We start from the raw sequence: 13,008 nt of genomic DNA, 5'->3' as shown, positions 1-13,008 counted from the left end.
CCAGACCCCTTTATTATATGTTTTGTTTAGAGATACGGTCTTGCTGAGTTGCTCAGGGCCTCCCTAAATTACTGAGGCTGGCTTTGAACTCATGATCTTCCTGACTCAGCCTCCTGAGCTGGTAGGATTACAGATGTGTGCTACTGTGCCCAGCTTAGTTTCCATTTTTTTTCAGGTGTCCCTTACCATTTATGGCCTGTGGATGGTACTCTTCTTAGTATTTCTTGGAAGTTGTGACTTTATTCTAGTTCTTTTTTTCTTTTGTTAGTGCTGGGCATTAAACCCAAGGCCTTGTACATTCTAGTTTTTAAAATAATTATAATTTCTCTTGCTTTTTGAAGAGTATTGGGTGGCTGATAGGACAGATGCATATGTTCATTGTTACCATACTGACTTTAGTCTCTTAGAGTTGTTTTAACTGCATGAATGTGACTTAACATTATCAGAGAAAGATAACTATTTTGTTATTGTTGTTGCTGTTGTTACATACATTTATCATTTACAACTAAGAGCCAGGGTTTCATTCAGGTTTTTAATTTTAATTTTTCATACAATGCTGGAGGTCAAGCCCAGGGCCTTTTGCATGCTAAGCAAGTACTTTACCACTGAACTACATCCCCAGCCCATTGATACTTTGAAAAGCATGGACAGAAAATCACTATTAATATTAGCCAGATTTTAGAGTTTGAATACATAAGGGTCAATAAAATGTTGTATATTTTAATTATTTCCACAGTTTACAAATTAACATATCTGAATTGTGCATTTGTGAGATCACACTAGAAATTGTAGTTTTTACTAGCATTTTCTATTTTACTACTGTTTCATAACTAACTAAATGGAATTATTATTTTTTTTTTGGTCCATTAAAGTTATGTGTAATAGATGATTTCATTTTGAGAAAATCATACATACATGGAATTTGATTTACTCCATTTCAGTCCATGGTATCTCCTCCCCTTTTCCTTCCCTCCCTCTATTCTTCCTGTATTTTACTGGTCTTTCTTTTCCTGCCTTCATCCCTCCTTCCCTCTTTCCCTCCCTCCCTCCCCCAGGATTGAACCTAGAGGCATTTTGCCCCTGAGCCACATACCCAGCCCTTTTTATTTTTTTATTTTGAGACAGGGTCTCACTAGGGGTCTTGCTAAATTGCTGAGGCTTGTCTGGAATGTTTCATCTTCCTGCCTCAGGTTCCAGAGTTGCTGGGATTATAGGCAGATAATTATTTTTGATTAGTGCTTTGTAGATGGATATAAAGAGGGAATTCATTGTGGCATATTTATACGTGCACATAGTGTAATATTGTCAGTTTCTTCCTCTTTTCTGTCCCTCATCCCTACCTCTTGATCTCTTTCTTCTGTACCACTCATCTTCACTATAATTTTTTATGACATCTGATCCCCACCATTCCCCTTATTTTGTAACTTCTGTATATGAGAGAAGACATTCAACCTATGTCTTATTCTGAGTCTGGCTTATTTCACTTAGCATGATAGTCTCCAGTTCCATCCATTTACCAACATATGCTGTAATTTCATTCTTTATGGCTGAGTAAAACTCCATTGCATATTTTCTTAATCCATTCATCTATCAATGGGCATCTGAGCTGATTCCATAACTTGCCTATTGTGAGTTGTTCTGCTGTAAACATTGATGTAACTGTATCACTGTAGTGTGCTGTGAATCATTTATTTTTCAGTATCAATTTTTTTTCTCTTTTGGGTGCTGGGCCTTGTGCATTCTACCACTGAGCTAAATCCATAACCCCCAACACTAGTTTGTTAATCAGTGACTTAATATCTTTACACTTCGAGCTTGATCATTTGAATTCTAGCCATAGTATGTTTTAGACTCATAAAGACAGGTACTGTAGATATTAGTGCATTTAATATATTTGCTTTGTCTGTGATCATAGTTCTGTTCCTCTAGTGTATTCAAGACAGTATAGAAACTATATGAATACACTCTCGTGATATGTATAATGCTATTGTTAGTTTGCCAAAGATCAGACATGTTCAATTTGTTCAGAAACATCTATGGGCCTACTATGAGTGAAAATGATTAAAATAATCTCCAACTTTGTTTTGGTAAAGATTATTTTTATATACCTTGTAACCAATTTTTGAGGCATTCTAAGGGAAATCATAGTTAGGGAGTTGACATTTTTGGGGGACCTACTGTTTATTAAGCTATATAATCTCATTTAAACTTTCTTGTAACTTTTTCTATAAATAGCTAATTCTATTAAATGAAAATATTTGTATAAATGGTGAAAACTAAGGTTATATCTGACTTCTCTATAAAGGGATTCTGGTTTCTAGGGACTTAGGCCATTTATGTAAAAATGCTGTTTATCACAGTATTGTATTTATGTGAAATTCCATTATTCTAATTGAATGGAAATTGGTCTAAATGTAGGCGTGTTTGCTGAATATTGTCAAAACATGTTCCTAAAAGGCATTTAATGTTTATGTCTTTCATAATGTTGAAATTGGCACTGTAAAGGACATTACTCATTTGGATTGATATCCAGTGATGATATTCAGCTTTCTCTGTTAAAAGATTATAGATGTTGAAAGGGGAACCTTTCAGTTTGATCTCATTTTCCAAGAAGGAGCCAGCTTCTTAAATAGCAGCATAGTTGAAATCCTCAATTTGGGATTGGTAGAATTAGTTTAAAAAGTATCTATATATTTCCATTATAAAGTATTTGAACAAAAGACAAACTATTGTTTTGGGATAATTGTAGTTTTGTGGGTTAGTCTCCGCGTCCTCTATTCTGTACCATTGGTCTACCAGTCTGTTTTGATGCCAGTACCATGCTGTTTTTGTTACTATTGCTCTGTAGTATATTCGATAAGTTCTGGTATAGTGATGGCATCTGCTTCACTCTTCCTGCTAAAGGATTGCTTTAACTATTCTGGTCTCTTATTTTTCCAGATGAATTTCATGATTGCTTGTTATATTTCTATGAGGAATGTCATTGGAATTTTGTTTGGTCTTTAGAAAACAATTCAACTAGAAAACACAGGAATAGAAGTAATTTTAAATATTCAAGACATTAAATGGAAGACCAATGACTCCAAATGGCCATTTAATATTCTTTGTATTATAGCATTTTAAACTAACCCCCCACCTATGTATGGAATGTTAAGTGGACACCCAAGACAATCCAAGCCTCCCATAATTTAATATCCCACTATTTTCTGATTATATCCCAAAATAAATAAACAGCAAATGATTTCACTTACAAAATCATTTATACTTAAAAAATGGGATGAGGTGGGATTCCCTCCTTTTTAAAAATGTTTTTAGAGCTACTGAAATTTTTGCATTTACAAAATAGTTGATAAAAATATTCCTCTGGGCTGTACAACAAGGGAGAGGGGACCATTGATAAGACATGGTGTATGATTAATCAATCTTGACTTCTTTCTCTTCTGCTTCATCAGAGGCTGGACTCTCTTCATTTTTCGTTTCTCTGTTTTCTGCAGGTAAATCTTCTTTAGTTTCTTGGTTACCACTTCAGCCTGTTTTTCCTTTGCTCCTCTTTTCCCTTTAGTTTGAACTTTTTTGTCTGAAGATTTATCCTTACCCACTGCCTTCCTTAACTTGGTGTCTGCCTTGCGAGGAGCAGGTTTGTCCTCCTCTGGGCCTTTGGCCAAGCTGACCTTCCTCTTGGGCATCCTGGGGGCTCATGGGAGCCTTCTGAAACTACGCTGCCTGGCTGCTACTGCTGCTCCTACCACCTGAGCTGCTGCCTGACTTCCTTATTCTTGATCCTTCTATGGTGTCAAATGCCCCTGTAGTTTGGAGAATGCCTTTGTAATTTTTCAAGGTTACTTGGGTATGCAATTTTTGATTCTTTGGGTACTTGAAACTGATTTTTCATTTACATTCACAAATGAAAAATAACTTGGCTGGGTACAAAAAAATTTATAACCTTTTCTTTCCTTCTGCACATTTGTTATTTTTGTCTTCTTCTAGTTAGAACTTAAGTCCAAGGCCAGTTTGATTTTTTTTCCCTTTCCCCTCTTATGTGCTTATAAATAGTATTCTTTTTTTCTTTTTTGTACTTGGTATTGAACCCAGGGATGATTTTGCCACTGAATTACATCTCCAGGCCTTTTGATTTTTTTTGTTTTGTTTTAAATTTTTATTAAAATGCTTAGGATGCAGATTGACTTTCTTTTGTAAATGAATGTTTTACTTTTCCTGAAGTAGGACATATATGTATTCTGATAAAACAGAATGAAAGATCTCCGCTCATGGAGTTTGTGTATAAGGCTCTGCTCTGAGCTGAAATCCTCACAGTAGCTTTTTAAACTATCATTATAAAGCCCATTTAATATTGAGACAGTGTCTCCCTAAGTTGCTTAGAATCTCACCAAGTTTCTGAGGCTGGCCTCCAAATTGTGATCTTGCTGCCTCAGCCTCCTGAATCTCTAGGATTACAGGTGTGTGCCACCATGCCCAATTTAGGTGATATTCTTTATTCTTATAAGTGAAATATTTGGTGTACAGGTTTGCATGTCTTATTGTAGGTCTTTTATTTCCTTATATGAAAATAGCTTTTAAAAATAAATTTTCCAGTTAGACACGGTGGTACATGCCTGTAATCCCAGGGGCTCCAGAGGCTGAGGCAGGAGGATCACAAGTTCAAATCCAGCCTCACAAAAGCGAGGTGTTAAGCAACTCAGTGAGATTCTGTCTGTAAATAAAATAAAAAAATAGGGCTGGGGATGTGGCTCAGTGGTCAAGTGCCCCTGTGTTCAATTCCCTGTAATCATTCAATAAATAAATGAATGAACAAACGAATAAATAAATAAATTTCCCCCTTCAAATACTTTATTTTAACATGCAGAAAATATTAAGAAAGTTGAAGTCATCTCTTTTTCTGTTTCTCAAAAATAAAACCCTTGCCAATGCAGTGGCGCATGCCTATAATCACAGTGCCTTGGGAGGCTGAGGCAGGAGGATCACGAGTTCAAAGCCATCCTCAGCAAAAGCAAGGTGCTAAGCAACTCAGTGAGACCCTGTTTCTAAATAAAATACAAAATAGGGCTGAGGATGTGTTTCAGGGGTCGAGTGCCCCTGAGATCAATATCCAGTACCAAAAATAAATAAATAAATACCCTTAAAGTTGTCCAGGTAGTTTTCTTCATGTGTATATTTATATCTAAACATATAGATATAAACATAGATAGATAATAGATGAACACAATACCTTTATTTTATTTATTTATTTTCTATGTAATGCTGACGATTGAATCCAGTGCCTCACATGTTCTATGCAAGCTCTCTGCCACTGAGCTACAGTTCTAGCACTGTCCAGTTATTTTTCTATATAAACATGTACATGAGCCCAGTTGTTAGTGTTTTATAAGAATTCAGTCATATCAGTTTTTAAAAACATTCTTTTTATGGAGATAAATAGGGTATATATATATATACATCAATGCACTCTAATTGTAAATATACAACTTGATGAGTTTTCACATGTGTATCCGATTTTGTTGCATAACTGTCATAGATTTTAATGCCTCCCCCCGCCAAATGTGGGATGCAACCATCATGTGAAGCTTGTTTTTTTTTTTTTTAATTGTGCCAGTATTGCTTAAAATCACTTATTGCTAAACTGTCTTTGGTGAAAGATTAAGATGCATGGAATACTTGTGAATATAAACTAATATGGTGGCGATGATTATGTGGTGAAATATGGTGTCTTCATGAAATGCAAATGAATATGGAGGACACTTCCACCACCCAAAAAGATAAACTGAGTTTTATCTACATTTTTGCATATATCAGTAGTTTTCCTCATTTCGGAGTTGTTTCACTGTAGAATATATCATAATTCAGTTATATGTTTTCCTATTATTTTACATTAGGTTTAGTTCTGATTTGTTCCTCTTATAGATAAAGCTGTTGTGAGTTTTCCTGTATATTTTCTGATGAACATAGGTACTCCTTTCTCTTAGGGTTATACCTAATTGTGGGATTGCTGAGTCATAGGATAAGGACACATGTATCTATGTAAGATAATGCCGAATCATTTTTCAAAGTAGTTGTATGTGAATATTCACATTAGCAATATATGAGACTTTCAGTTACTCCACATCCATATCAATATTTAATATTATCATTCTTTTACATTTTAGCTGATGGTATATATTGTGGTTTTTAACCCACATCTCCCTGATTAGTAGTGATGTTGAACAGCTGCTCACATAATTATTAGAGATTCATATACTTTTTTGTAACATGTCTATTCAAGACTTCCTTTTTATTGGGTTATCTTTTTAGGTTTTAAGTCTCTTTTCAATCCTAAATAGTTCTTAAGCCTTTCTTTGTATTTATTTTCTTTTTTGAGTGTGTGCATGCATGCACTCATGTGCTGGAGTTTGAACCTCAGGCTTCTTGTGGCTAGGCGTGTACTCTACTAAGCTACTTCCCCAGAAACTCTTTGTTTCTCTTGTCAGTGTTGAAAAGCAGAGGCCAGGTGTTTCTTTGTTTCTGCAGAATGGCTCTCATCTTGGGTCTGTCTGGAGACTTTTTTCATTATTAAATTTAGAGCATACATTTTTAGCATGAATACCATGTAAATAATGTTGTATTCTTTTCAGTGTATTTTATCAGGAGAAATGTCAGTGTATCCCAATATTGCTGAGTTTAACTTTTATTATGTGGTTCACATAGGTCTTGTCAGTCTTTTTTATTATGAAGTTGCCATTTCTTCTTTTAGAGTTTTTATTAGTTATTTGGGGGCAGTATTTCGAGATCATGTAAATCTTCCTTTCCTCATCAAACTTTCACTCAGTAGTTTCAGCATCCATTTATTATTTTCTAACCCTGTCATTCTTCTTTATATTAATTAGTGGCCCTTTTCCTTCATTTATTTATCTCATTATGCAATGTTATTTTGTTACTAGGTCACAATATACTGTTACTGTTTATTTGGATAGTTAAAATGACCCATATTTGGGGGGTATATCCAATGTGTCCCTTAATGTCCTTTTGTCATGATTCTTTGAGCATTCATTAAATTCTAAGATATTCCAGTCTCATTTTCTACTTTACCTGCCCCAGAGCAGGATTTAAGTTATATCTCCATGGAGCTCTGATTCCTTTTAGTGGGTAATGTAATTTAGAAGAAAAACCTTGGAAAGCCAGACATGCCTGTAATCCCAGCAGCTCAGGAGGCTGGGGCAGAAGGATCACGAGTTCAAAGCCAGCCCCAGCAACAGCGAGGCACTAAGCAACTCGGTAAGACCCTGTCTCTAAATAAAATACAAAATACGGTTGGGGATGTGGCTCAGTGTTTAAGTGCCACTGAGTTCAATCCTTGGTACCAAAAATTAAAATATAAAAAAAAATCTTGGTATTGGGTATGTTAACTCTACTTGCCAGTCATTATTCTAGGGTTCTAAGCAAACAGGACAGGAAATGTGTGCAAGTGTGTATGTGTGTATGTGTACATGTGCATGCATGTGCATATATACACAGCTTCATACTTATAACTTATCTTTATGTTCCAGAAGATGATTTTTTGGGGGGAATAGATCTAATATTTATTAATTTACTTTTCATTCTAAGTAGTTATATATGACAGCAGAATGCATTTTGATTCATTGTACCCAGTTGCAGAACAACTTTTCTTTTCTCTGATTATACATAATGTAGCATCACACCATATATGCAGTCATACATGTACCTAGGGTAATGATTTCTATCTCATTCCACCATCTTTCCTGTCCCCATGTCCCCTCCCCACCCCCCTTTGTCTAATCAGTGTTTCTCCATTTTTCTCATGGCCGCCGCCCCCATTATGGATCAGCATCCACTTATCAGAGAGAACATTCAGCCATTGGTGTTTTGGGATTGGCTTACTTCGCTTAGCATGATATTCTCCAACTCCATCCATTTACCTGCAAATGCCATAATTTTATTCTCTTTTAATGCTGTATTGTGTATATATACCAGTTTCTTTATCCATTCATCTACTGAAGGGCATATAGGTTGCTTCCACAGTTTAGCTATTTTGAATTGAGCTGCTATAAAATAGCTGGGTCAAATGATGGTTCCATTCAAAGTTTTCTAAGGGATATCCATAATGCTTTCCAGAATGGTTGCACCAATTTGTAGTCCCACCAGCAATGTATGAATGTGCCTTTTCCCCTACATCCTTGCCAACACTTATTGTTCTTTGTGTTCTTGATTACTGCCATTCTGAATGCATGAGATGAAATGTTAGGGTAGTTTTGATTTGCATTTCTCCAATTACTAGAGATATTGAACATTTTTTCATATAGTTGTTGATCGCTTCTATATCTTTTTCTGACAAATGATGATTTTTTTGTCATTTATCTCCAGTGTGCATCCAACATCTCTACTTTGTTGTACAATGCCATTTCAAAATTAGTATTTTCCAAATCAAATACTTTTTTTTTCCGTTTCCTACCACTGGATATCTGCTCTTTCCATGTCATCCCCATCTGAAGAAATGACAACTCTTTATTTCCTGTTGCTCAAGCCATGTATCTATAGTTATGTTCTGTTCTTTTTCCTCTCATAATCCCCTTCAAACCATCAAGAAGTCTTTTAATTTTTATATTAACAGTATATCTTTAACCTACCTTCTCACATTTCCACCATTTTTTGTTGGTGTGGTCCATCTCTTACTTGAATAATTCCAGGAGCCTCCCAATTGTTCTTCTTTCTACCTTTGGTCCTTTATAGCATCTTTCTCATTATATGAAGCAGAATGGTCCTTTTAAAATGTCTCAGCTCTATGCAAAACCATCTCATGCAAAAAAAAAAAAAGTTACAATGCTGTACCTAATTACCTGTAAAGCTCTATCAAATCTAGACTACCCTGCCCAACCCTCTGACTTTATAAAGATTTTCTTTGACTTCCATCATCCTCTTCAGCAATGTTTAAATCCTTTTTACAGATTTACAGATTGAAGACAAGGAGATGTTTATTTTCTTTGTATTAGTAGGGATTGCTCTGTTGTCATTATTCTGTACTGAGATGAGGTATACTTTTATCTCCGTAATGATTTCTCTAATGCTGTGAAATAATCACATATATTAAAGACTATGATCTCCAACATGCATAAGTACCCCAATTTTTCCTTTTGATATCCTTCCCACTTTGGCTTTATATGAAAGAGCTTTACCCTCCAGAATGCCAAATGGCTCTGTCAGTCCTCTCCTTTTCCATCTATAATCCTCATTGTCCTGCCTTTTTTTCTATACTGGGAATTCAACCCAGAGCCTTGCACATGCTATGTAAGCATTCTATCACTGAGCTGCAACCCAGCCCTGTCTTTAAATTTTATTTTGAGACCTAGTTTCAATAAATTCATAAATAAATGAATGTACCTCTCTTCAAACTTGTGATCCTCCTCTTTCACTCTGCTTAAGCAGCTGGGATGTGCCACTGTACTTAGCCAACACTTGTCATTAAAACAAAACAACCAAACAATTTTAATTGTTTTTTCAAATATCTGTTAAAAGCTTGGAGAGCTAAGACAATACTAGTTCCTGATCAATTTGCTAGTTGGTACAGATTCTTGGGTTAATCAAGTGGGGGCAGATATTAGGGTTAAAGTATGAACTTTAACTCTCTGTACAGTTAGATTCTCCTTAATCTAGTTCTTATAAGACTCAAAATTAATGAAACATCTTCCTAACTTCTTTTAATTTTTTAAAAAATCTTTCGGTCTTTGTGGCACTGATATGTTTTTATCTTTTTGGATAAAAACTTGGTGTTAATTTAATAACGTGGGTGTTTTTGTGTGAGTTACTTCTAAGGAACTGTGCTTTGGAACAGTTATTTTTAAAAATATTTTTAGTTGTGGGTGGACACAATACCTTTATTTATTTATCTTTTGTGGTGCTGAGGATCGAACCCAGGGCCTCACACATGCCAGGTGAGCACTCTACCACTGAGCCACAACCACATCCCCTGGAACAGTTATTTTTTAGGGTAAATTTCATTATTTAAAATTTTAGCTTTACCAAGAATGGGGCTTAGATAATCCATAACTTTATAGATGGATTCTATATAAATACAAAAATATGGAAATTAGACATCATTTATAGTGATAATTTAACTCAATTAAATTAACAAAAATTCTCCTGCAAAGAAGATATATACCATGTATATATAACAGAGTAGTCTAGATACATATTGACTTTAATCCGTTTGTATTAGACCTGAGTTTGAACTCTAGCTCTTGAATTATTCAGTGCATGATTTGAGGAAAGTTATTTAATCTCTCTCATGTTTGATTCTTTTCGTTTGTAAAATGAAGTTTAAAACTATCTTTTATTTGCAACTTAAATTTGAAATGTGTAATAATAAAATGGATTGCTTGATAGTGAATTGCTTGATAATGAACTTATAGTAAAATGCTATGGACTGTGATTGATGTATATATGGGCTTTCGGTGTACAAGTCATTGAACTTTTCTGTTTGTTGGAAATATGTTAGAAAAACTCCTATCTTCTATGGGTTTGAGGATTAGATAAGCTAAAATGTGAAAAGTTCCTGGCATGTAATAAATGCTCAATAAATAAGGGGTGCTAAAATGTACTGAAAGGGAGTGCCAGTAATACCATGAGGCAGTTTATGAAATGTTTAAAAGTATCTCCCAGTTTTACTGTTGTCCTTCACTCCAGAATAGCTAAATAAGAATCTCTGGGATGTTGTCCATGTGCTTAGCTTTTCTTCTTCTCCTCTTTCCTTTCTGTTCTCCTTTTCTTCTTCACTGGGTATTTTCTAAAGTGCAGGTGGGACTGAGATCTACTGATGGAGGGAGAGGAGGCTTGGTGAATGTGTAAAAGAGAAAGAACCAGTTTGCACCTAGTAGAGGGCCTCTATGAGGTAGATAAATTGTCTTTGTATTAGGTATTCCTTGGAATCATTTATTGATTCTTCTTTTGCTTATAGTAGCTTGGGGCAGAAAAATCTTGAAGCAAGTTTATGAAGAGTATCTTAAGTGCCAAGATAGAAAGAAGAGAATGGTGTGGCTCACAGAAATCCAGACCTGCTTTTGCTTCTCATTTTAGCCTTGTCCTCATTCTGCAGGAGAGTATCCAGGGATGAGTTGGGTTTACTGGATGTTGCTAGCAGGTTATCAAGGTCTCAGATATCCAGCTATCAAAGTTTCATTAGGAAAAGGGATTGGTATTTCGACTTACATTTGGACTTCAAGTTGGGGGATGGAGGGAAAGATGATGACTGAGTACCATTTTGTGCCTTCCTCTCCCCTCTAATCTAGTCAACCCATATTAAGGGATTGTTTCTTTCCTGGATATATTAGACTAGCTTCAAATTATACATTAAATAATTAGCTCTTTAACATAATCACTGTTTAGAAATTGACAGTAAATACCTTAGCAAGTAGATATTTTTGTATATATAAGATTCAACAAAATGTATCCAAATTGACAAATGTTTGTATTTAAAAAATTTCACCTAGGCACTGTGGGATTCAGCTGTAATCCCAGATACTCAGGAGACAGGCAATAGGATTGCAAGTTCAAGGCAACCTTGGAAATTTAGGAAGACCTGTCTCAAAAAGTAAAAAAAAAAGAAAAAAAAGGGCTAGGTATGTTGCTCAGTAGCAGCCTGCCCCTTGTTAAATCCCCAATACCACAAAACAAACAAACAACAACAACAAAAAAGAAACTTCATGGGCTGGGGATGTGGCTCAAGCAGTAGCACGCTCGCCTGGCATGCGTGCGGCCCGGGTTCGATCCTCAGCACCACATACAGACAAAGATGTTGTGTCCGCCAAATACTTAAAAAATAAATAAATAAATAAATAGATATTAAAAAAAAAAGAAACTTCATAAGAATGAGGGTGAGTCCCAGCAATATGGGACTCATGCATAAGTCCAGAGGCAAAGCTTGTGTTTTAAGAGAAACAAAATATAGTTACTATGACAATTATTTGGAATTATATTTAATTATATTTTATGACCACTTATAGTTATTAATAGGATTATTACTGTTGCTTTGTGTTAGTCCTCAGAATCATGGGATTTCGGCTTATCCGTCTTTTTAATCTGATAGCTTCAAATTAAGTTCTATTATAATATTTATATTACTTCCAAAATTACTGTTTACTAATAGGTGCTGAGTCATTTTTGTAGATGTCTTTTTTTTTTATTCAATGGTATGTTTTACTGTTACATAGAACATTTAATCAAGTGGAACACTGTGATGTCTGTCATTTAATGACAGGATGCCATACATGGGTGTTAACATATAAACAAATGTTCAGTTATAAGAACATATTGCATACATCAGATAAATATAGGTAAAAAATGCACTGTAAACTGGGCATGATGGTCCATGCTTGTAATCCAAGCAAATTGGGAAGCTGAGTAGTTTCAGAAGTTTAAATTCAGCCTCAGCAACTTAGTGTGATTTCAAACAACTTAGAAAGACGAGTCTCAAATTTCAAAAAAGAAGGAGAGGGCTTAGAAATGTGACTCAATGTTTTAAAATCCCTAAATTTAAGCTGCAATAAAAAATAAAGTTTAAAATATTACAATTCAGTGTTAAACATCAAAAAATAGATTTCTTATAATTGTTTTCTCCAGTATTCAAAAGTGAAAATAGTTAGTAAACTTTGATTTAGAAAAAAATTTATATGCTTTCAAAGATGAGGTTTCTACACTATGCATGTATGATATTTAAGATTGATATTTCTACAAATAACTGGATAATGTTTAATACATTTAAGCAAAAGTTAAAGACAGTGACTCATTTTCTATATTTAAATGAGTTCTGTCTTTTACTGATCCTCATACACATCAAGGTGTAATGTATAGTTAATGACTTTACATTTGTAAAGGTATTTATTGTAAATGTTTTGTTATATAATGCATACATTTTCGACAAAATCTGTTCAATGTTCACTACTGGTATGAGTTTTCAGATGTTTGAATTTAAAATTTGAATAAGTTTTGGAAATATTATTTAACTTC

General features: G+C 34.7%; 1 protein-coding gene, 1 non-coding gene and 1 pseudogene across 5 annotated transcripts in view; 1 reads left to right on the top strand and 2 right to left on the bottom strand.

The window, feature by feature from the left end:
- Positions 1-13,008, top strand: part of Wnk3 (WNK lysine deficient protein kinase 3) — a 140,021-nt gene that overhangs the window by 68,284 nt on the left and 58,729 nt on the right. The gene's annotated exons all lie outside the window — the stretch shown is intronic.
- On the bottom strand, positions 3,415-3,686 carry LOC143639508 (non-histone chromosomal protein HMG-14 pseudogene; annotated as a pseudogene).
- Trnaa-ggc (transfer RNA alanine (anticodon GGC)) lies at positions 9,897-9,969 on the bottom strand. The gene has a single exon. It is a non-coding gene; the product is annotated as a tRNA-Ala (tRNA).

This window comes from Callospermophilus lateralis, chromosome X, assembly GCF_048772815.1.
Source record: "Callospermophilus lateralis isolate mCalLat2 chromosome X, mCalLat2.hap1, whole genome shotgun sequence".
Classification (NCBI taxonomy): Eukaryota; Metazoa; Chordata; class Mammalia; order Rodentia; family Sciuridae; genus Callospermophilus; species Callospermophilus lateralis.
This window is presented reverse-complemented; position numbering and strand designations above follow the sequence as displayed.